Genomic DNA, 23,343 nt, shown 5'->3' on the forward strand with positions numbered 1-23,343 from the left:
GTCGTTAAGGCGGTCAAGTTTTAATACTGGCTTGAGATATTGACAATTTATCCCCCCCTCTCTCTCACTCTCTCTCTCTCTTTCTCTCTCTATATATATATAATAGCGTTCGTGTGTGTGTGTCTGTGTGTACAACTGTCCTACAGCGCACAAGAGTAAACCAACTATGACCAAACAGAGCATGATGATGCTCTCCAAATCTAGGGAAAGTGTACACCATTTTACAGGGTAAGGTCAAAGATGAAGGTCATAGTCTATTTATATATACTATCCTACAGCGCACACTACTGGACCGATCATGGCGAAACCTGGCATGATGGTGTTCCACCATCTAGGGATGGTGCACACTATTTTTCAAGGTAAAGGTCAAAGATTAAGATCGGGACTTTGCTAGTATATATATATATATATATATATATATATAGGATGTTTTTAGAGGCGACTTAGTTTTAATTGACAACTATTTTGTTTAATAGTAAATTTGGCAACTATCGGTTATTTTGAGTTCAGTTTAGTTTGGCAATTCATTATGACACTCGAGCAGTGTTTGTAAATTGTGCAAATTTATTTTGAAAACAACTGTTTGTGTGCATCACGTGATTTTTATTATGCTCATAGTCGAGCATTAAAACGATTAATTCGTAGAAACTGTGAACGTTTTCGCACTACGTTCAATATAAACGAAAATACCCATACTATATGACGTCGTTCAGTGCGCACACAAACCATTGCTGCCGTGCAGCGAAGTGTGTATGAAGCTCTAATTCATCAACGCACTCAACAATTAAACTTGCATCCTTCTTGTATCCTTTTTGGAAAGCCAAATGATCGTCGTTCACGCCGTACATTTGGTAAACAGGTCGAAGGAAACATTCCTTCTGATTCACAATTTCCTTTTAAAATTTTCTTAAGCGATGAGGACACTTTTGGATAAATTACTATGTTAATAAACATAATTGCCGAATTTACCACGATAAAACTCCACAGGCTATAATCGAAACGCCATTACATTCAGAAAAAAATACACTGTTTAATGCGCTTTACAGACTGGTGGAAGATTTGGTCCATATGTCTTCTAGGGTGATGATCGTTAGAACGTAACAGTATATACAGAATATTGGTTACCTCAAGGGAAATGAATTAATATTGCAGACATGTGATTTCAGCAGGAGAAGCCACCTGCTACACCGCGCGTGAGACAATCAATTTACTGAGAGAAACATTTGATGACCAAATAATTTAACGAAATGGACCTATGAACTGGTCACGTTGTTCGTGCGATTTAATCTCATTAGATTTTATCTTTGGAGATATAAAAAGTCACATGTCCACGCAGATAAACCAGACGTAATAGACCATTTCAAAGACAACATACGACACGTTATTGCTGAAATATAGCCTAATTTAATGCGTATAATTGTGTATATTGGATCTCTAGATTTCGACAGATACGCGCCAACCGCGGAGGCATATTCCCGAAATTGTATTTAAATTATGAAAGGCAAACATTAATCTTTTTAATAAACCATACATTTGTATGATAAAAATATTTTCTGTGATTTATTTTTATTTAACGTTTGCCGCTTTACAGAAAACCCTTCTTATATATACATACACATATAATTTCAATCTCTAAAAAGTTATATACGAGGGGCGTGCAATAAGTAATTCCACTGACCTACTTCCAGTTGTCTAATCTAGCTGAAATTTTGCATGTGCAATGATTTATATCTCTTCGGGTTATGTGGCAAATTACAGCTCTGAAATAATTGTGCTTTCTGTTTAAATGGTGTTTTAACTGAGTCAGGTGTGAAATGGAGCCTGTTGAATGTCAAGCAGTGATCCGGTTTTTGTATTTGAAAGTACGCACACCACAGGAGACTTTTGATGAAACGAAAGAAACTTATGGTGATAATGCCCCATCATATGGCCTTGTAAAACGCTGGCATCGTGAATTCAAACATGGCCGGAAGTCTTTGGAAACAGCTCCCAGACCTGGTCGCCCCCCTTCTGCCATTGATGAGGCATCTGTCCGTCAAGTTGAGGCTGCCATTTTAAAAGATCGGCGCATTACTATTCGCCATTTGCATATGCATAAGGTGTCTGCCAGATGGATTCCCAGGTTGTTCACACCATTCCAGAAGTGAGAACGCGTTAAGTGTTCGAGGATGAATTTGGAGATGTGCCAAGAAGATGAGTCAAAGTTTTTCAAAAGACTGATTACACAGGATGAAACCTGGGCCCATCACTATGATCCAGAAACCAAAGCCCAGTCAATGCAGTGGAAGCACTTGGACTCACTACGCCAAAAGAAGGCAATGGTGCAGCCCTCCGCTGGCAAGGTTATGCTCACAGTCTTTTGGGACCAGGACGGAGTAGTGATAACAGATTTCCTGGCAAAGGGTACCACAATCACAGGAGCCTATTATACTTCACTTTTGAGGAAATTAAGGGAAGCTATCACAATCAAGAGGCGGGGCAAGATCAGCAAAGATACCTTCCTTCTGCAGGACAACGCTCCGGTCCACAACTCGCATGTTGCCAGAGCAAAAGCACGGGCGTGTGGGTATCAAATCCAACTACTCTCATGAGCTTGCATACTCTGACTTTCACCTCTTCCCAGCCATTAAGTTGTTTTTGAAAGGAAAGCGTTTCTCATATGATGCAGCCTTGATTTCTGAAGTCACGTCGTGGTTGGAGGACCAACTTGGGGTATTCTACAAAAAACGGTTTCCAGAGCTGCATCAAACGATGGGAGAAATGCATAACTTTGGGTGGTTCCTATGTAGAGAAAGACTAATAACTGTGCCAATTTTCTTTGCTCTACTCCTATGGGAAGGGGGTCAGGGGCATTACTTATTGCACGCCCCTCGTATATCACTATAATAATTTTTAAATATTTATAGATACTAGTTTTTAATCTTTTCGGGAATCATCAGTGCAGGGTGACACGATTAATTCCAGTCGGGAGATTCGAACCAGGCCACGAAGCCATGTCTTACTCCATTAGCAAGGAACAACTCTCATGGCAAATCCTAACCTCGAGAAATATCGTTGAAATTTAAACATTTAATTTTAAATGTCCTAACATCCGTCCATAGTTATCTAATGATTATAACATCATGATTGGCACATGCGAACTTAAGTAACCGACTTTCATTTCAACTTTAAAGTGCTGAACAATAAGAACCGAGTTCTTAAAGGGTCTGACATGACTATGATAATTTTTTTAAATACCTACAGACACTAGTGTTATAGTATTTTAATGGATTTGCAACAAAGAAGCGGTACTGATTCATGCGTATGGATTCTGCTTGATAGTGTATAGAGTATGCCAGTTTATGTTTCCATTCTATTATTTACTAGCTGAACTCATGTACGGGCGTTGCCCGATAAAAATATGCCATAAAACAGAACGCATTCGGTGAAGGACTTCCTGCACCCGTAAACAAATTAAATTATGATTATCTTATGCATTAGCGCATGTGAGTCACGTAAAATACTAACTATGAATAAATTGCTAGAAAAATATTAAAAGAAAGAGATTATTGATTGAAAACTTGAAAGCTGATAGAAATAAATAGTTTGTTATCTATTAAGCAGAGTATTTAATCTTTAAAAAAGTATAAGTACGTTATCGACGGAACTTGTGTGCATGAAAACAAATGAACATATGAGTAAAATCTTTTTAGATAAATATTAGGAATTTTTCAATATGCAAAAAAGTAAAAATAGGTATTTATTATTTTTATTTTCTTCTTCATAAAAAATAATAAATGAATAGTGTTGATTGTATGAATCGAAGGAAAATATGTCATGTCCGATAATATAATACGTACCTAATTAAATTGATGTTAAAATTAATTAAAAAGATACGCATAAAGTGACAAGAGTTAATCACAAATACCGAGGTTCTCCTCCGCTTAGAGATAGAAAGTATAAAGGCCACAATAATAAGCTGGGCTGAACACCTTGCCCGAATGTGTGACAACCGCCTACTTAAACAAGTTCTTTATTCAGACCTTGCCATTGGAACCAGACCCCGCGGCGCACCAAAACGCCGTTTTAAAAATCAGCTGAAATATACTCTAACAGCGACCAAAATTGACACAAACAACTGGGAAGTCAATGCAGTCAACAGGGAGAACTGGAGAAGAAAATATATGAAAGCACTGAAATCTTTGTAAACAACAGAAGACAAAAGGAAGAAACCAAAAGAGCCCGAAAAAAAGGTGGAGGTCCACAATCTGTGACCTCCCTCCTACTATCCCCTGTGGCGGCTGCAGCCGTCTCTTCCGTTCACAAATAGGACTCGTTTCACATCGTAGGAAATGTCGATGAGCAAAGCGTATACTCGTATCCGAGTTCTGCCAACGACGACTAAATTAAATAATAAGTGCCCGAAAAATATGCTACTTTTTAAAAATTACAAATAATAACCAATCGGTATTGAGTTAAATAACGAAGAACTACAAAACGTACAAATACAAAAGAAAAAAACAACAACAAAAAAAAAACCCAAACACACAAAAAATCTAAAAAAAAACAACAACAAAAAACAACAGATGGCCGAAGTATAAATTATTGATATTTATGCCGAATGAGGAATGTGCTATCATTAAACATTTCCAATTAACATAAAACGCCGGAAAGTATCGACTGACAGTTTCTATTTTTCGCGCAAACGGTGAGAAAACTCGAGTCAGCGTGGAGCGTTTATTTATTATATTTGGAGAATATATTCTCGAATCTAAAATGTAATGTACAATTATGAGAATAGTTATTACTATGGCAAAAAAGTTACTCTAAAAATTTAATAAGCATTTTTTGTTTCAACTTTTTTTAAAGTAGTATTTTATTTAAAATAAAAATATCCTTTAGATATAAAACGCGGCGACGCTGATGTCTACGGCGACGAAGCAGATTAAGAAAAAGGCGGAGAAGACGATAAAGAAATAGAACTCTAATCACCGAATAATTGTTTGTTTAGCGTTTTCTTTAGAATAAATACTCAGATAGCCGATCAGTTCGTTATCGTTGAATGGAGCTGACAAATAATGAGGTTGTCTTGGCAAGTTTGATGATTGCTGGTTGTCAATTAGAGTAAAATCACCTTATAGTATGTAAGTACATGTGAATATGGAATAATATAAATAAATGTATAATCTTTTTTATGAGAAAATATGTTCATGAGACTGATTATTGACTGACGCCATGTTGTATGTTCTCGAGTAGTGTTCAAAAGGACATTCCAGCAATTCGGTTTAGGTCTGGGGCAGTCAATCAAATTACCAGGTGTTTAATAATGACGGTGTAAGGGAGCGTTCAGTATTTATGCATGGTAGGCATAATGGGTAAATGTTATAAGTACAGAATGAAAATGTAATCACATACGGTGCGACCGGTATTAGGAAGCTAATGTAAGAACCGTTCCAGGTCTTTTCTGGCAACGTAACAATAGGTATTTTAAAGAAGATAAAATTTTTTTCATCCTACTTTAAGCATGATTATTTTGATAAAGTGACACTTGTCGGAAATATTATAGGAATTTACGATATTGAAAAAAAAAGCGACAGGTAATATCCGCAAAACATGTTGCAAATATTGAGAATATGTTGAATTTTGTGTTTGGTATCATAATGTTTAATTTCTAGACGGGAAAAGTCGTTTCCATTTTATTAATGATATAGATAAACGTATCATTCAAATAAAAAGTTACCAAAGTAATTCTCTTTCTCGTACTTTCTCTCTCTCTTTCTCTTTCTCTCTCTCTCTCTCTCTATATATATATATATATGACCAAAAAATATTTGACGGTATGAATTAAAAATGGAAATGTGGAAACCCCCAAATCTCTGCGTTCTCTCAGCTGTAAAGTCCGCTTGATCAAAACAGAAACAAGCTAAAAGTGTCAAACCATGAAACTTTTACGCACATATAGTAATACATTATAACAGACCTCCATTTATGAAGGGCTGTTAGACTGTACAGAGGGAAAACTTGCAGATACGTTCACACGTAGACATGATAGAAACTGGTTCATTGCTTCTTATAGGTTTAATATATTTATCGTTTTTTAAATCAAATCCGTGATCATATTATATACAAGAGAGGATAAAGCGTTGAGTATATATATATATATATATATATATATATATATATATATATATATATATATATATAAAACTGAATGTGTGTGTGTGTGTGTAGTGTGTAGTGTATGTGTTTGGTCACGAATAGGCTCCTATATGGTTGACTATTTTAAAAAACTAATTACAGATAATGATAAAAGAGGTATCCAGACACAGGAATGGGTATGTTTAATCTGGCAGAACAGTTGTTCATTAAAATTGTGGGGTCTGCGTTCGCGCCTGGTTCACAAAGTATGGAAATAAAAAATTAAAAAATAAAAAAAAACATTTACATTTTTTTTGATATAGATGTACATAATAATACTTTGTATTTTTTAAGTATGTTTTAACTTAAATAGGGATGGTATAATAAAATTGTGAGGTCTGCGTTCGCGCCTGGCATCCATAGAATGGAAATAAGCACACACTTTAATAAAGACTGTTCATATATATCTGCGTAAGTATACTTTGATAATTATGTTTCAGTTTGAAGAAATATGGTATAATAAAAGTATGGAGTGTGCATTCGCACCTGGCCTCCATAGAATGGAAATATGTCACAAAGTTTAACAAGTTTTTTAAGATAGATCCACAGAATATTGTGATAAGTGTTTCAGTGTGAACAGGTATGGTATAATAGATTATGGGGTTTATATATTTTATTTTTACTTTCATCATATTTTAATTTGGTTTTAATACCCCCAAATTCGACGCTATCCCTTTACAACCCTTCCTTTTTTAAAACCTATCATACTTTCATAAATCAAAGTCCATTTTCTGTAGGCTTTTTTTGAACCCAGTCAACGGCGGGTACTTTAGCTAGTATATATATATATATATATATATATATATATATATATCCTGGGTATGTATGGGTACGTAAAGAAGCATATGTGGTATTGCGCGAGTTTATATGCATGTATGTTCACATATGCGGGCATATTTGTGGGATGCGTGGGTGTCCAATTCAAAGTTTTATGAAAGACTTAATTTTGAATAGAGGCCGCCAAAGTTGCTGACCATTTAAAGTAAAAAATGTTAGAAGCGTCATATTCAAATAGACCTTTACCTTAATGGCTATACCCGTGCCCCTCCTGGTGCTAACCCTGACCGTACACTAATGTTTTCTATCATTCACACTGAGAAAGATCGAAGGATCGGTCGAAAATAATGTGCGTTTGAAATAAACATTCTTGTTTTTTTTTTTCAGAAGACGTTTTGTATTCCTACACGTCAACACACAGGAAATAAATACAGGAAAGATATAAACATTTATATATTTTTCGTATTGATTTATATATATATATATATATATATATATATATATGTGTGTGTGTGTGTGTGTGTATTTATATACATATACTACCAGGCTGTCCGGGATTGCCGGGTCGTAAAATACGCTTAAATTTAATATTTTTTATTAATGCAGATTTCATATTTATTATCTTTGAAATACTCTAACATTGTAATACGTCTTAATTTCCTCAAACCACTTGTCAAATGCTTTTGTTAAAATCTCTAGATCTCCTATCACAACAGGTACAACTTCTACCTTCTCCAACTTCCACAATCATTTTATCTCCCTTTTCAAGTATTGGTATTTTTCGCCCTTCTCCATTCTTTTACCTCTAAATTCATACGAGTTGGCACTGCCATAGCAATGATTATTGCCTTGTGCTCCTTCTTTTGCTAGCAAAACTAAATCTGGTCTCCTTGTTCTAATCACATTATCACATTGGACATTCATATTCCATAGTAATTTCACATTATCACTTTCCCTTCTGGAACATTTCACTGCATTTCAACTCTCTTTTCTTACATAATAATTCATGCCTAATAAACCTTTCTCGCAATATGGTCACACCGTCTCTTGTATTCTTTTTGAGCTAAGTTTTCACAACTACTGACGAGATGTTGTACATTCTCACCTTTCTGTCCGCACAGTCGACATAGTGGACTTTCAGCTGTTTTATCAATGTGATACTTCACATAAATTGTCCTGAGCATTCGCTCCTGCGCGGCACATATTAGCGCGTATGTCCAAACCTTCAAGTCATATTGTTATAGGAAAAAGGCTGTCTTCTTTCCATGTGAATAAGAAGAACATTAGATAAGTGAAAACGAGATTAGGATAAGCCGAGACTCGAACCTTGTAAGCAAAGTTTAGAATTAACATGTTAGAATTTAGCTATTGTTAAATTCTATTAGAAATAGTTAGATATTGTTTATATCGTAAAAAGAATTGATTGTTCATTCTGTTGAAATCGGAATGTTAAAAAGGTCATCCAAAAAGAATGAACAATACAAATTAAAAATATATTGTTGAAAAATAGGTTAGAATCATATGTTGAGAGTTCTTTAGTTGTCAAAAGCGCGTGCATAGCCACGTGAATTGGTCACGTCTTGAAAACACACTTCTGACGTCATAACGAATGGGGATTCTCAATATAGGAGCTAAAGTTAGTCAGTTCAGAGGGTTGAAGAGTCGGGAGTCAACCAGTGACAGAGAGAGTTGATAGTCAGTCAGTTGGCAGTCAGTGGTCAGCTGACTCTTTGGAAGCGAAGCGTAGAACATTAACCATGTAGGTCCAAATTTGAATTCCTGACGTCATCAGCATTCGCCCGGTCCAATGAATAAAGAATCATCTTTGTGTTTTTGTAACTGTTGTCACGTGTAATCTTTCAACACTCAAAAGGTAATGTGTTAATCATTTGTAATGAACATTGTGTAACCCTTACAAGAATATGTATCTCACCCCCTCTGTGTTAAGAACATGTATGTATACATCTCCAGTCAGTATATATATGAAGTTCCAAGCAGAACAGAACGGTATAAATGTCTTCTCTTCCTCTGATAACTATCGTTATATTTGTTATATGTATTGTCTCAATATGAAACCCAGCGTCGTCTCCTTAATATGTAAACCTATGCAACAATATTTTCACAACCATCGCCAGATTTTCCCTTCTGGTAGATCTCTACTGAACTAGTTATGCATGTTATTATCAATCCATTTGTCTTTCATTTTATTTTGTTCATTTGTTGCTTTAACTTATTTGTTTCTTACTAGTTTACTCTCTTGCAACTTTTCACATTTTAGCACGCCTTTATTATTATTATTATTATTATTATTATTATTATTATTATTATTATTATTATTATTATTATTATTATTATTATAAAACGAAATCACATATTTATTTAGTTTTATCGGACAAAAAATGCATCTTTTATACAATAATAGTTATAACTGTTATATAAAATGTTCAAATCAACTTTAATTTAATGAAAACGAGGCTTTTATGTGTAGTCCTGTTCAAAGAAATAAAGCAACACTATTAAATAAAATGTGCAGGTTTTTAAACGAATTTCTCCGCAATCGAAATTTCATTAAGAGAATCAAATCAATTTCGTTAGTTTTGTTTTTTTAACGATGGCATTCGGAAAGGAAACGTGCGGATAATTTAAAATATAATAAAAGTCAACGTGTTTTTAATTTAATATTAACCAGACATTAAACAATTATCAAAGAAATCCTCATTAAACATTGTAGTAGAATAGAACGCGGATAACAGAATCATTTTTTTGTCGTCTTCTTTTTTCTTCGTCTTTTTCTTCTTCTTCTTCTTCTTCTTATTTTTATCCGGTGTAAAATTCTTTTAGATGAGTATTGATAATTTGTAATTTGGATTATTCGGACTGCTTTTATAATGGATGTTATTCTTACACCGTTTCGCCTGATGTTATCCCCAGACCGTCTAAAAACACACCTGAAGAATATCGGAGTTTATATCGGCCGAAACATTGTAAGTATGGGAAGACGGACTGACAACCTGGCTGTTCACAGTTCGAACCCAGTTCGTTTCCCCGAATCACTTTCACTTAGGATGTTGGAAACCTTTGCGCGTTATCTTCCATAAGTACCTGGTGTCTTTCTAGAAATAATATTGACTAGATAAATCAATGCCAACAATGGAATCTTTGGATTCAAACGATGTGATAATGATTATAAGAATAATATGCAAGGTGAGAACATTGTCATCATCAAAATAATTCACATTATAATCATGAACTCGGTAGGTGCTCTTTCACAGAATCTAGATTACAATAATTAAAGGACTATGTAATTTCATAAGATCATAAGGTCATCTCGTATGTAACACAACAAATAGACTATTTCATGATATAATCTGTATGGTTTTTCTGGTCTTTTATATTCAACTAGCGGGGGGTGCCCAGCGTTACCCAGGTGTTTGGCAGGTGTAGTAAAGATCCTGGGGAGGGTTGAAAACAGCACTAGCGGAGGTGTTAAAAAAGTGGTAGTAGGCAGGCAAGTACGAACCCGTAACGCGAAGGAGAAAGAAAAGATAAAAAAGAGACGTCTTAGCCGATTTCTCTATGGCTTGACCAGAAGTGGAGAGCGTTGAAATTAAGTGTAGTCAATTGAAAAGAAGACGATGACTTGCTAAAATAGCGACACAAAAAATCGACCTCTCCTTGTACAAAGCGGCTGAGTCTAGGGCGAGGGAATTAATGTTTCGGGCCAATTTTTGCATCTTTGTCGTCCGAAGGATCGTGGTTTAAAACGATACCGGATCGCCAGCTTCCGCCGCCTCTGTCGAAAGGTTTTGGCAGACATGCAAACACATACAAATTTTGCCTTTTATAAATTAGATATTAGAGTGCTTCGTTTTTCCCTTGAAGAGTTGGCTTTTGATGAACAGAGGAATACGAACTATTTTGAATAGTCATAATATTTTTTTAATACTACAAGCGATCATCTTCGGCAAGAGATGTTTAATGCATTATATAATGCTGAGAATTATACTTCAGTTTAATGAATTTGGCAAGAAATAAAACAGGCATGTTTAAGTTACACTGTAAGGAAAGGGGTAAATTCACACAGAATATGATATAGTGGCCTGTTCAAATCTGTCCTGAATTACTGCCCCTTATGTACCTATATCTCTTTAAACTATATTCCAAGATTCAAACATCTTGACGAAAGGCGTCTTTCCTTCGATTCAACGGTGAATTATTTTTATTATGTGTGGCGTCAGCCGATGGTGGTGGGGGCTGAAGGATGAGTTTATGAAATATTTTTGTCATTTAAGTTCACTTTTCATGTCGTGACGTCTTTTCTATGTTTTTGTTTGATTTCTATTGCAACATATATCTGATTGGTTAGCGTGAGTGGTTTATATGTGGTCGGTTTCTGCATTCAAAGATTTTACTTAAGTTTTCACCTGTTTTCATTATTGCCGTCCGTTTATTATTATATTTATATCGGCAACTGCAACGTTCCTATAAATGTAATGAGCATGACAGAATATCTCACCCACCTTCTGTATGTGGCTCTCTTTGTATAGAAAGCTATGTCTATTTTATTATGACAATGAGATCAACCTTTCTGGGCCTGACTTCGTTTCAAATTAGATTTCCATTTCCTCTACCTTTGCTACGTTATTAGTTCTCTGGAAAATGCCGGGTAGCCTGATCAGTGTTTAGTTAGTAGGAATATTTCGATAACAAAAAGGAATGTTCGACTGACGGAAGAATGCTATCGAAGCGAATAAAGTATTTAAAGATAAAATATTTATGTTAAAATATGAACCAGAAACGTAAACTTGATAAAAAAGAATTTTAGTTTTCATAACTAAAATAAACAGGGATTTAGATAAACAATTAAGATGATTATTGGCGACGCCAGAGAACCGAGGTAAGAAAGGAAATTGATAGATACAGATGTGGGCAATTAAAAGAGATGTGGTCGGTATTCAACGCGTTAGCGAACAGACGTCCCAAGGTTGGATTTGACGCCCGTGAAAGTCAAAGGGAGCGAGTTAGCAAAATGTAGATGTACAAGAAGGAACACTGCATGGAAGCATATGATTATATGTAAATATAATTCATGCTTTGGCGTTTCCTTTTTCAGAGGAAAAGCATCTTTAATTGCAAGAAGCACGAGAGAAACTTTTTAAAGGTATGTGTCTTTTGCTGGTGTCCCTACTGACAATGTTTTCCATCCCTTTGATAAAGACTGCCTGTGTAAGTTGTCATTGTTCGTAATTGCTTTACACGCTGTTATAAAAATATTCACATACACGGACACTAGAGACGCACATCTAAGAAAGTGAACGATCACAAAATGCTTAAATGTAGATATACATATATCCACACGTCACACACACACACACACGCACACACACACACACACACACACACACACACACACACACACACACACATATATATATAGATATATCAACCCACTACATCGTTAAAGTGACACTAATTATAGAGACTAGTTAGATATCGCTTGAACAAAATTAAAATAGATTACTTGATTTTAAATTAGTAGTTAGTTAGAATTAGTACTTATCTCCAATGAAATCATAGCATAAATAGTTTATATAAAGCTGTCAATAATTTGTTCTATTAAACTATTAAATCGTTCTGCGCGTGTCTATAAGGAAAATGGTAAATTACCTGAATAGCGTGTGTTTGTGTTTGGTGGGGTTCGGTCGCTTTACAAGAAAGACATGGCGACTCGTATTTGCTTTTATAGTTGACGACCACACGCGAGTCTCGCAAACTTTCGCCGTCACTATGCAAATGAGATTATGCCATAATATTATACAAATGAGACGCACTAAAGGATTATACCATAATATTATACAAATGAGACGCATTAAAGGAACCTTGAAGAGAACAAGAGATTGAGTTAGAAGAAGGCGTGTTACGACAGACTGTTCTAGTTAAGGAGAAAAACCTCTAGCCTGATCAGTGTTTAGTTAGTAAGAATATTTTGATAAAAAAAGGAATGTTTGAATGACGGAAAAATCTTATATGTGCTTTGTAGGGTTCGGTAGCTTTATAACAAAAAATGGCGACTGGCAGTTGCTTTTGTACTTGACGATCATACGGGAGTAACGCAGACTCTTGCTATCTCTATGCAAATGAGTCCATACCAGACACATAAAAGAAACTGTGAAGAAAACAAGAGGTTGAGTTATTTGCATTGTGAATTCGAAATGAAGGTAGACCTAGGCAGGTTGGTAGGGGGGGGGTCACATTGTCATAATGAAATATAGATAGCTTTCTACACAAAGAGAGACATATACAGAAGGTGGGAGAGATATTCTGTCATGCTCATTACATCTATAGGAACGTTGCAGTTGCCGATATGAAGATAATAATAAAGGACAGTAATGATGAAAACAGGTGTAAACGTATGTAAAATCCTTGAATTCAGAAACCATCCACGCTAACCAGTCAGATAAATGTTGAAATAGAAATAAAAATAAAAAAAAACATAGAAAGGACGTCGCCACATCAACTCAGGTGAACTGAAATGACAATAAAGCTTTCATAATGCTATCCTTCAACCACAACGCCCTCGGCTGATGCCACATATCTGAAAAGAACAAGAGGTTGAGTTAGAAGTAGGCGTGTTACGGAGAAAGACACGAGCGACACACTGTTTTAGTTAAGGAGAAAAACCGTGTTTGGAAAAGATCAACACTGCATTAAAACTGTCTTTCAAACTAGAGTATCTATTTGTGAAACGTCTTATACAAATCATGTCATTATTGTAAAGAGCAGAGAGTTTAAAGTAGAAGAATCAGCCTTAATAATTTGTCTAGAATTATTTACAGTAACATGAGGTTCGGCTTTACTTTCAAACCATTTTCTTTTTTATCAAAATCAGGAATTATCCCATTTTCTGGACAATACTTCATAAATATTAGCTCTTTGCCCTATTTAGCGCGACAATTCCACTGAAAATAAACATGTCTACACGTTCTCTACAAAAAAAAAAAAAAAAGAAGCGCAGTGGCAGGGTTTTTTTTTTACATAAACGACACCACTTATCAAGGCCGATAGGCCACTCAAGGATAAGGGTTAAAGAGTGTAGAGTAGTCAAAAGGACAATATAGTAATCGATAGTAATGGAAGTTCGGTAAATTTGCTAACTTAAGTGGAGCGGCTCATCAGAAATTTGTTCACGTTGGACTTGAAGACAACCATATTATAGAAAGCTGGAAAGCAGGAAAACGGAAGACAATTCCACAGGCGTGCAGTTCTAAGAAAGAAGCTTTGATCATGGAATCTATGTTTAGGTTTAGGTACAGATAAAGAGTGGGGAAAATTATTGATAATGTTTTCAGCTAGTCTAGTGTTTCTTGTGAAAGTTTGGCGAGGGGGGACCATAGATTGAAGCTCAGGTGAACACTTTCCATGAAAATAACGATCTTCTGTGAGACAGAGGTTGCAGCGAAGAGAAAAGAACATCTCCCACCAGGCCACGAAGTCTATTTTGAACCCTATCAAGGCAGGACAAATCATTTCTAGCAGCTCCTGCCCATACGTGGCAACAGTACTCCATCCTTGAACATATCTGGCTCTTATATAGATAGAGAATTGCATCAGCAGTGAGATATCTACTGGATCGATAGAAGGATACGACCATTTTTCCAGCGGCCTTGGCAACAGATTTGATGTACGTACTCCATTTAAGATCAGGAGTAAAGGTCAAGCCCAGAAGCCTGTCAAAACTTGAGGCATCCCCAAGACGAGAGCCATTCATTTTAATTGATGCCAGATGGGGATCAGAACGTTGATGATGTAAAGGTAACTCAACGTATTTTCATCAAAAAAACGCGCACATAAAAAGTAGTGAGTGCGTTTGTTTTTAGAGAGGATGCGTTAAGTTATTCACGTCTATGTAATTTTCCAGAGATTACGCATTAGGATATCCGCACCTAAACAATTATGTGAAAACAGCGCCTTTGATAAACATTTTCCTAGAAGAGAATTGTTGAATTATCATCCCATATGCAATTTTTGGAGACAATATTTATTGACAACGTAATTTACATGCTAAATACCGAGGGTCCAATATTTTGTATGTAATGATCAAATAAAATGTTAACGAATGCAAATCAACAAATTAATAACAATGCACTTCAATCACATCTCGCGTCTTCAGCGCTCAACCACAGTGTTCCTCTTAGACAAACTACAAACACTTGTACCCTCTCGACATAAATACCCCCGACAAACTTGACAAGCAGCTAAATACCACTTCTACAGATCCGTACGTGTAAGAAAGCCCTCTACTCCAATAGTTTTTCCCCAGAATTGCTAGACTTTGGAACTCCCCTCCGAGATTCTGGTTTCCCAACTGTAGTAACATGCAGAAGTTCAAATGTAATGTGAACAAATATCTTGCCACTCAACTCCCTTCATAATATCCCTGCAACTTATGTCCCAGATAGTAGCCCCCTACTTCAATGTGATACTGTGCCTTGTTTGGGGTGAAAATTTAATAAAATAAAATAAAGAAGACTGAGAGCACATCATTTAAGATCTTTACCGTCGTCCGACGAAAAATACCTCGTCATGGGATGCATTCCTACTGTAAAATCAACGTTGGCACAACATAAACAAAGAAACGAACTTGGAGGAGGATCATTTTATTAGGATGTTGACATTGCCTTCTTTCTGCTAGTTGCGAGGGAAGACATATCGGGGCTTCAGATATCTAGTGTCTTACCAAAATCGTTTGTAATTAATTCTAAAGTCATTTCTGATTACATCTAGTAATTTGCAGCTTCTACGTAGGAGTCCACATTCTTCGTCCTTATCCTATCCTGCGTGACGCCGTTTATTTCAGTTGGTGTTATCACTTCAAAGGCCAGCTATCTGATCATGTGTGCCTTTTATTTATTGTTTAATTGCTAACGTTTCTCTTTCGAATTAAAATCATCAAATGAGTACGTTTACTTTTACTTTATTTCAACAAGGTAAACATGCAATTAGTTTTAATCCAAAAATAACGTAAATATTAATATTAATACAGCGTAAATTGTTTGGAAGTATAACGGAAACTATGGTACTGTAACTAATTTGAGACAATAATATTACCTAGGCTTAAAAGGTTTAGTCAATACTTATTTGCATATCCCTATATATATATATATATATATATATATATATATATATATATATATATATATAAAATGAACTCATTTTTCCCCTCTGATTTTGACCTTAATAGGATTAAAAATCAAGACATTTCAAGTAAATGTAATATGCACAAACTGCAGCACAACATCTGAGGTGTGTTATAGGCCTATTACCCCTCAACTTCCTCGATAATCGTAGATTCCTATATTTTTTCTGCTGAGATGACACTGCCGAAATCGGTTAAAATCAATGGAAGTAGTAAATTCTTTTCTCTTTAATAAATTCCTCCTTCCCCTTCCACCACTTACACCGTTGCGGGATCGTTCACAAGGGACAGTTACGAAGGGACACCGGTTGGGGTTTTCTTTACTTCGTAGTTGTTTAAAAACCTGGAATGGAATTTTAACGTTCCTTTTCGTTCTATGTTTTCTACTGGGTGAAACGCGCTATGGACTTAACCGAATCGAAGGATTATTTATGCCATTTTTTTTCTTTCGCTTTCCGCTGTGTTTCTTTGTTTTTATTTTTCCAAACACGTTCATTATTTTTTTCCCCTGATTTTTGCTTTTTGTTTTTTTCTGATTTCTTTTTTAAAGAAATTTTACGTTTGTTCGCTGTTTTTTTTTTGTTTTGGTTTCGCCGATTTTTTAAAAAGAAGTTTAACATCGTTAATGTTTTTTAATATTTAAACAAGGTTATTACTTCGCTTATTCTTTACTTTACCTCCCCCCATTACACACACCTCCAAACAACCGGGCAACGCCGGGTACCCCCGCTAGTAATACATAATAAATGTCGTAGATTTATTGTTAGAAAAATAGTAATACATTACTTAACAAGAGACGAGCAATAAAAGTGAACACATTTTTTAACGAAAATAAAATAGTTCATATGTTGATATTAAGTATTTATTTATTCTATGATTTTGGTCAAATTTTCACTTGATAAAGCCTGAGAAAAATGAATTGGATGATGAGTAATGTAAAAAGTACGCAGCCGGAATCATTCGGTAAGCTAAGTTGATTAGAGTATTAATGATTAATGAGTTAAAAACAAATTATTAGATAACCTTATTCATATGACGCCCTTGTGTCTATGTAACACGTCTACGTACTTTATACAGATAGGTTTGTCACAGTCAAATGTAAAGTGCGGTAGTTCTGATGGAAACTTTTGCTCTAAGCTACTATCGAGTAATACGCCATATTAAAGAGTCTGAAGCTAGACGCGCGGTATAAGATGGCGTGGTTTATCACTGATTAATGCGTAAAATATTCAAATTATGATAATAGCAACAAGAAGCAGTGGGTGCGCTTAAAAGATTAATGGTTGTTGAACTCTTTTGTTTTACGGCATATCAACCCTTTTCAGGTTATTTAATGCTGAATCATTTTGTTAAACACTTTTATGTTTCAAGTTCTTTATATCTTTAAATATTTATTCACTTTGCTTCGTTTGATTGCTTTGTTTTACGGCATATCAACCCTTTTCAGGTTATTTAATGCTGAATCATTTTGGTAAACACTTTTATGTTTCAAGTTCTTTATATCTTTAAATATTTATTCACTTTGTTTCGTTTGATTGCTTTGTTTTACTGCATGTCAACCCTTTTCTGGTTAAAATAAAATACGCATCAAGTGCGCTTGAAAACCAAATCACAACGTAACAGTAGGAAAATAAACAAATATTTTACTTGTTTGAAATTTGTGGCAAATATATTTCGGAGGTATACTCTATCCTCAGTGTGTTGTTTTGTTTCATTTTTTCTTTTCTTCTTCCTTGCTATGTTGTATGTTTCCAAGAAAGAAAAGTCTGTGTGTAAAGAGCCGCGCGCTGTATCTCAGCGGTTTATTTTGAAATGTTTGAACAGTGCGTCGGCAACGAGAGAATAACGTCAAGGGTGTGAATTCCATATAAAAACGTTGATTTAATTTGAATCGAATAAAATACACATCAAGTGCGCTTGGAAGCCAAATCATAACGTAATATTAGGAAAATACACAATAAATTTCTTTCTCCAATTTTACAACATGGCAAGGAAGAAGAAAATGAAAAAAAAAGAAAGAAAACAACATACTGAAGATGGAGTACACCTCTGAAATATATTTGCTATACATTTCAAACAAGTAAAATATTTGTTTTATTTTCCTACTATTACGTTGTGATTTGGCTTTCAAGCGCACTTGATGCGTATTTTATTTTATTCAAATTAAATCAACGTTTTTATATGGAATTTACACCCTTGACCTTTTCTGGCTGTTTAATGCTAGATCCAGTCATTTTAGTACGCACTTTTATATTTCAAGTTCTTCATATTTTCCAATATTTATTCACGATGTTTAGTTTGGTTGTATTTTTTTACGGCATGTCAACCCTTTTCGGGGTATTCATTACCGAATCGAGTAATTTTGGTAAATGTTTTATGCTTCAAGTTCTTTATATCTTCAAATATTTATTCATGGTGTTTGGTTTGGTTGTTTTGTAATGGAAAATTATTGTCTTTTGGTTTAGGCTTTGCAGAACATGTTTGGGATTTAGAAAGGGAAAGAAAAACAATGAAAATAATATCGTTTGGTGAATTTTAAGTAAAAAAGCCGATATCTTAAGACAGTCTGATCCGGTGACACCAGAATTAGAGCCGAGTTATTTTCTTAAAAGTTGTATGTGCAAACGAGGCAATGCGAAGTGTATCATAATATGGGGTGTTATTTCATTCCAAAACGCAAAACAGCATTTTTAGCAGGCATTCTGTATGAAGTCCTGTTCTGTTGACACGTCGCAAATTGCTCTGCGGATATTTACGTATCTACGTTGATTTTCTTTCTTTCCTTTTGGTAGCTATATAACGCAATGGATAAACAAAAATATCAAATAACACCATCATTTGTTATTGGGCTTCAGCAATTTACAGTAGTCTACATTGAGATGATCTCCAATTTCTTGACCCACCGCATAACGGTGATAGACCTAACCCCCCCCAAAAAACAACAACTTCGAATCACTTTGACGTTGTATAGGCAAAAACGATAAACTTCATTTCACATTTCCACTACAGCATAGTCATCCAATTCCTATAAATTAGATGAGAATTTTCCAATGCTTTATCTTTAGGCTTACTCTAGGTATTGATTCTGTGGCCAACGCTGACCCGAAAGATGCCAAGAGGCGATACTCAGTGGAAAATGCCGGTAGGGTTAAAGTCCCTCGCAGCAAATGCATAAGCAATTCCATGGTAGGTCAGGTGACCGAAATCAATAGTACACACTCAGTGAAGGTTGATATAATCCATCATCGTATATAGAATTTGCGCCCTTTTTCAAGAGCTTGTATACCATTCAATACCACCAGAATAAAGCGAACAACTCAACAGGTCAATGTCGGTATGAATAGACGATGCTTCTGACACTAGTAGCTCGGAACCAGCGACGACGACCACGATGACGACGACAACGATAATGGTAAACCGCCCGGAAACAGTTTTGAGCGTAATTTTCTTGTGGAAAAAGTTGCTGCCCCTTCACTTTCCACGAGTACAGGAACAAAGAGGCCAGCATCCAACTTCACTATTTGTCATGACGACATCAAGGAGAATGTGGTAAAAGTAATGGGGGGGGGCAGCTATCTTGCCAATCGTCAAAAGAAATGCTGTAATAGAAAATATTACCACCACAAGCGACAACGTCTCTGTTTGGCCTGTCAGGTGACGAGATCGAGGAAGGAAAAAGAAGAAATAGAAGACTGTTTGTTGGTTGGTTGGTTGGTTGTTTTTGTTTTACGGCATATCAACCCTTTTCGGGTTATTTAATGCCGAATCCAAAGATTTTGAAGAAAATTTTTTTAATAGAATATATTTGTTGTTTTCAATTTAACCCATAGTTGGAACCCTAACAGGTACTACCACTCTAGGCCAGAGTGGACCTGGGAGTAATGGTAATTAAAGGGTGGCTCCACACTCCCCAAAGCCCGCAAGCTGGGGCCTCACCACTGGATATAGTTTAAGGTCATATCCAGGACCCCCCATTGAGGGACTTTTACCCTCTGCAGGGAGGCAGTCGGTGTATTCTAATGCCCCATCGACAGGGCCGAAAACTGTTTGTAGATGTATTCTTTATATATATATATATATATATATATATATATATATATATATATATATATATATATATATATATATATATATACAGGGTGACCCCCCCTAAAACGGGCTCCAACTCTAATTAGGCCCCGTTTCTTAGTGTTTTGTCCGAATGAAATGAAACTTTGGTCATAACTAGTATATTATAGTCAAAACAACACATCAAAACACTAAGGTCTTTGGGCGTTTTTTCTCCGTTCTACAGAGTTTGTTCTAGATAGCCGCCAATTAGCTTTTGTTTTTTTGGGTCACCCTATATATATATATATATATATATATATATATATATATATATATATATATATGTATATATATATATATATATACATATATATACATATATATATATACATATACACACATATATATACATATACATACACATGCATATATACATATACATATATATACCTATACATATATATACATATATATACGTATACATAAATATACATATACATATATAAACGTATACATATACATACATATAAATACATATCCATATATATATATATATATATATATATATATATATATATATAGATGGCATTAATTCGCATATGAAGAGAATAGTGGCTATGTGTCGAGATTTTTTCCCCCGAGAAAGCATATAAACGATAAGAATTGGTGTAAATTATGGTTTATGAGAAGTTGGCACGATTATGGCGTTAGTGAGAATGAATTCTTACTTTTAAAAATCATTATAGTTAAAAACTGCAGCCCCGAAATCCTCTTCACACTCCCGCCTGAGTGACGGTGGCTCAATGGTTAACGACATTGACTGACAACCTGGGTGTGCTAAGTTTGAATCCATTTCGTTTCTACAGAAAACTTAATTTAACCTTCAGGTGATCCTTCCCTTAGTTATCCGATATTTTTTTTATAAAGAAATCTAGATAGAAAGATATCAGAGAAAAGGATGCCAACAAAATAATCATAAAGGAAGCTCAACAAAAACACACCTGCCTTAAATCATAATGCACCAAATAACCCTAATCAGTAAAAAAAAAACACACATATTGCAATAAGTTCAAATATTAACCATAGACTAGTATATTGATCAAAACATTTCTTAAAAGTTATGGTAGAAAAGAAAGAGAAAAAACATCTGTGAATAAAAAAAACATTGATAAAAATGAACCACAAAAATCTATAAAATAAATTGGCGATAAAAAGCCAGCAACTCATGAATACCAAATCCATTTATGTGTCCGTGTCTAACCACCCTTTCAGAGGTAAATAATGTTAGGAACGTGTCTGATGACATACCAGATCAATCAAAGTTGGATCATTATTGAATAATCGTTTTTGTCTAATTGAATTATCGTCCTTGCTTTTTTTCCGGCTAGGTGATTTAATAAGGTTGTCTTCGTAAAGATTTGCCGAACATTGAACGAATGACAGTGTCAATAATCTTTAGATCTATAAAAAACTAAAAGCACCCCCTCCTTACACACACAAAAAAAAAATCAGCTAAAAAACATAAAACCCTAAATAATTACAAAATACCTAATATCACCCAAAATATCTTTGGCGGATTTCTGGTTAACTAATCTCGTTAGCCCAACCGTAAAAATAAAAAGTGGCCTTGCTGATAGATCTTCCCTTTTCATGGAAATTAATTCAAATTTAAGTAATAATATGTTGTCTAAAAAGTTCGTTCTCAAGTACGACAAGCTACACTTGAATGTCCGAAGTTACCTTGTGAAACTAACACTCAAGATGAGACCAGTAGTCCGAAGAAACAAAATAATACAAAGTCGGTTCTATAGCAATACCTTCTCCGATGGATGCTGGCAAAATAACCCCTTATCAAAGACTCATCTAGCTATAATCATTTTCAATATTTTCCTTTTCTACGTACAGCAAATCTGTTACCAAGATCTCTGGAAAAATAATTGGATCACTCTACCGCTCCAGTAGGTATTTCACAGCCGATGTAATGCTCTATTTCTATAAGAGCCAGGTACGTCATCAAATTTAGTAATGTTGCCGCATCTGGGCAGGAGCTGCTGGAGCGCCTTATTCAATCTTGATAGAGTTCAACTCCAGCCTCGAAACCTACTAAAAGATTCCCTCCCCTGCCACCTTTTTCCCACAGAAAAGACGTTGGAGGCTTATATCTGCTCTATCATTATTATCATGGAAAGTATTCGACTGTACTCTAATCTATGGTTCTTTTGTGCGAAACTTTCAGAAAACACTCGATTTATCTGCAACCACTATATACGATTTCCCATACTGCGTCTAAATCTAAATGAAGATTCTATGACCAAAGCTTCTTTACAAGAACTACGCGCCTGTGGAACACTGTTCCGCTGGCCTACTTCCCGGTTGAATGCAACATAGTAGCATTCAAATATAATATAAACAATTTCTTGTTGAGACGTCCCCATAAATAATGAAATTCTACCCAATTTACACCATTAACTACCACCCTACATTCATCAACCTTTATCCTTGATAAGTGGTGAGTCCCCCTCATCTCGGGAGTCTGCTTGATTACAGCATGATTGTTTTTTAAGTCCAATGTAAACAAATTTTTGTCATCTTAAATAATCTAATTCTGATCAATTTCAACGATTGTTACCAAGCACCACAGCGTTATTTCACCGTTCACTTGAGGAACTTATAACACTTGTCCTTAATAAGTCTTGTTGCCTTGATAAGAGATGGATCTTGCATTAAAAACAAACATTATCCTCACAAAAAAAAAAAAAAAAACCCCAAAAAATCAAGAAAGATTGGGAAAACCAATGCTACTAACAAAATTGAGCGGGACAAAAAGATCGCTGCATGCTGATTTTTCCGGATTTATGTTTATACGTGTGTAACAGTTTACAATAAAAGACATCCGCACATCGTTGTTTAGGTAAACATATACTTTTGCACAAATATATTTTCGCCCATAAGCGATAAAAAAAGACACTCACACACACACACACACACACACACACACACACACACACACACACACACACACATACATAAAAGGACAGTTGTTTTTATAGATATGTTGCGTAGTGTGTCTTTCTGTTATAATCGCTACTTTCGCCGTTCATTACTGGCCGCTTACTGTTTGGTTGCGTCATCTCATATCTGTT

At 35.2% G+C, this 23,343-nt stretch overlaps 1 pseudogene; it reads left to right on the forward strand.

Moving 5' to 3' along the window:
* LOC145271035 (histone-lysine N-methyltransferase SETMAR pseudogene) overlaps positions 1-23,343 on the forward strand; it is a 107,301-nt pseudogene that overhangs the window by 18,263 nt on the left and 65,695 nt on the right.

The sequence above is a fragment of the Euprymna scolopes genome, chromosome 4 (assembly GCF_053919585.1).
Source record: "Euprymna scolopes isolate OS-2025 chromosome 4, ASM5391958v1, whole genome shotgun sequence".
In the NCBI taxonomy this organism is placed as follows: domain Eukaryota; kingdom Metazoa; phylum Mollusca; class Cephalopoda; order Sepiida; family Sepiolidae; genus Euprymna; species Euprymna scolopes.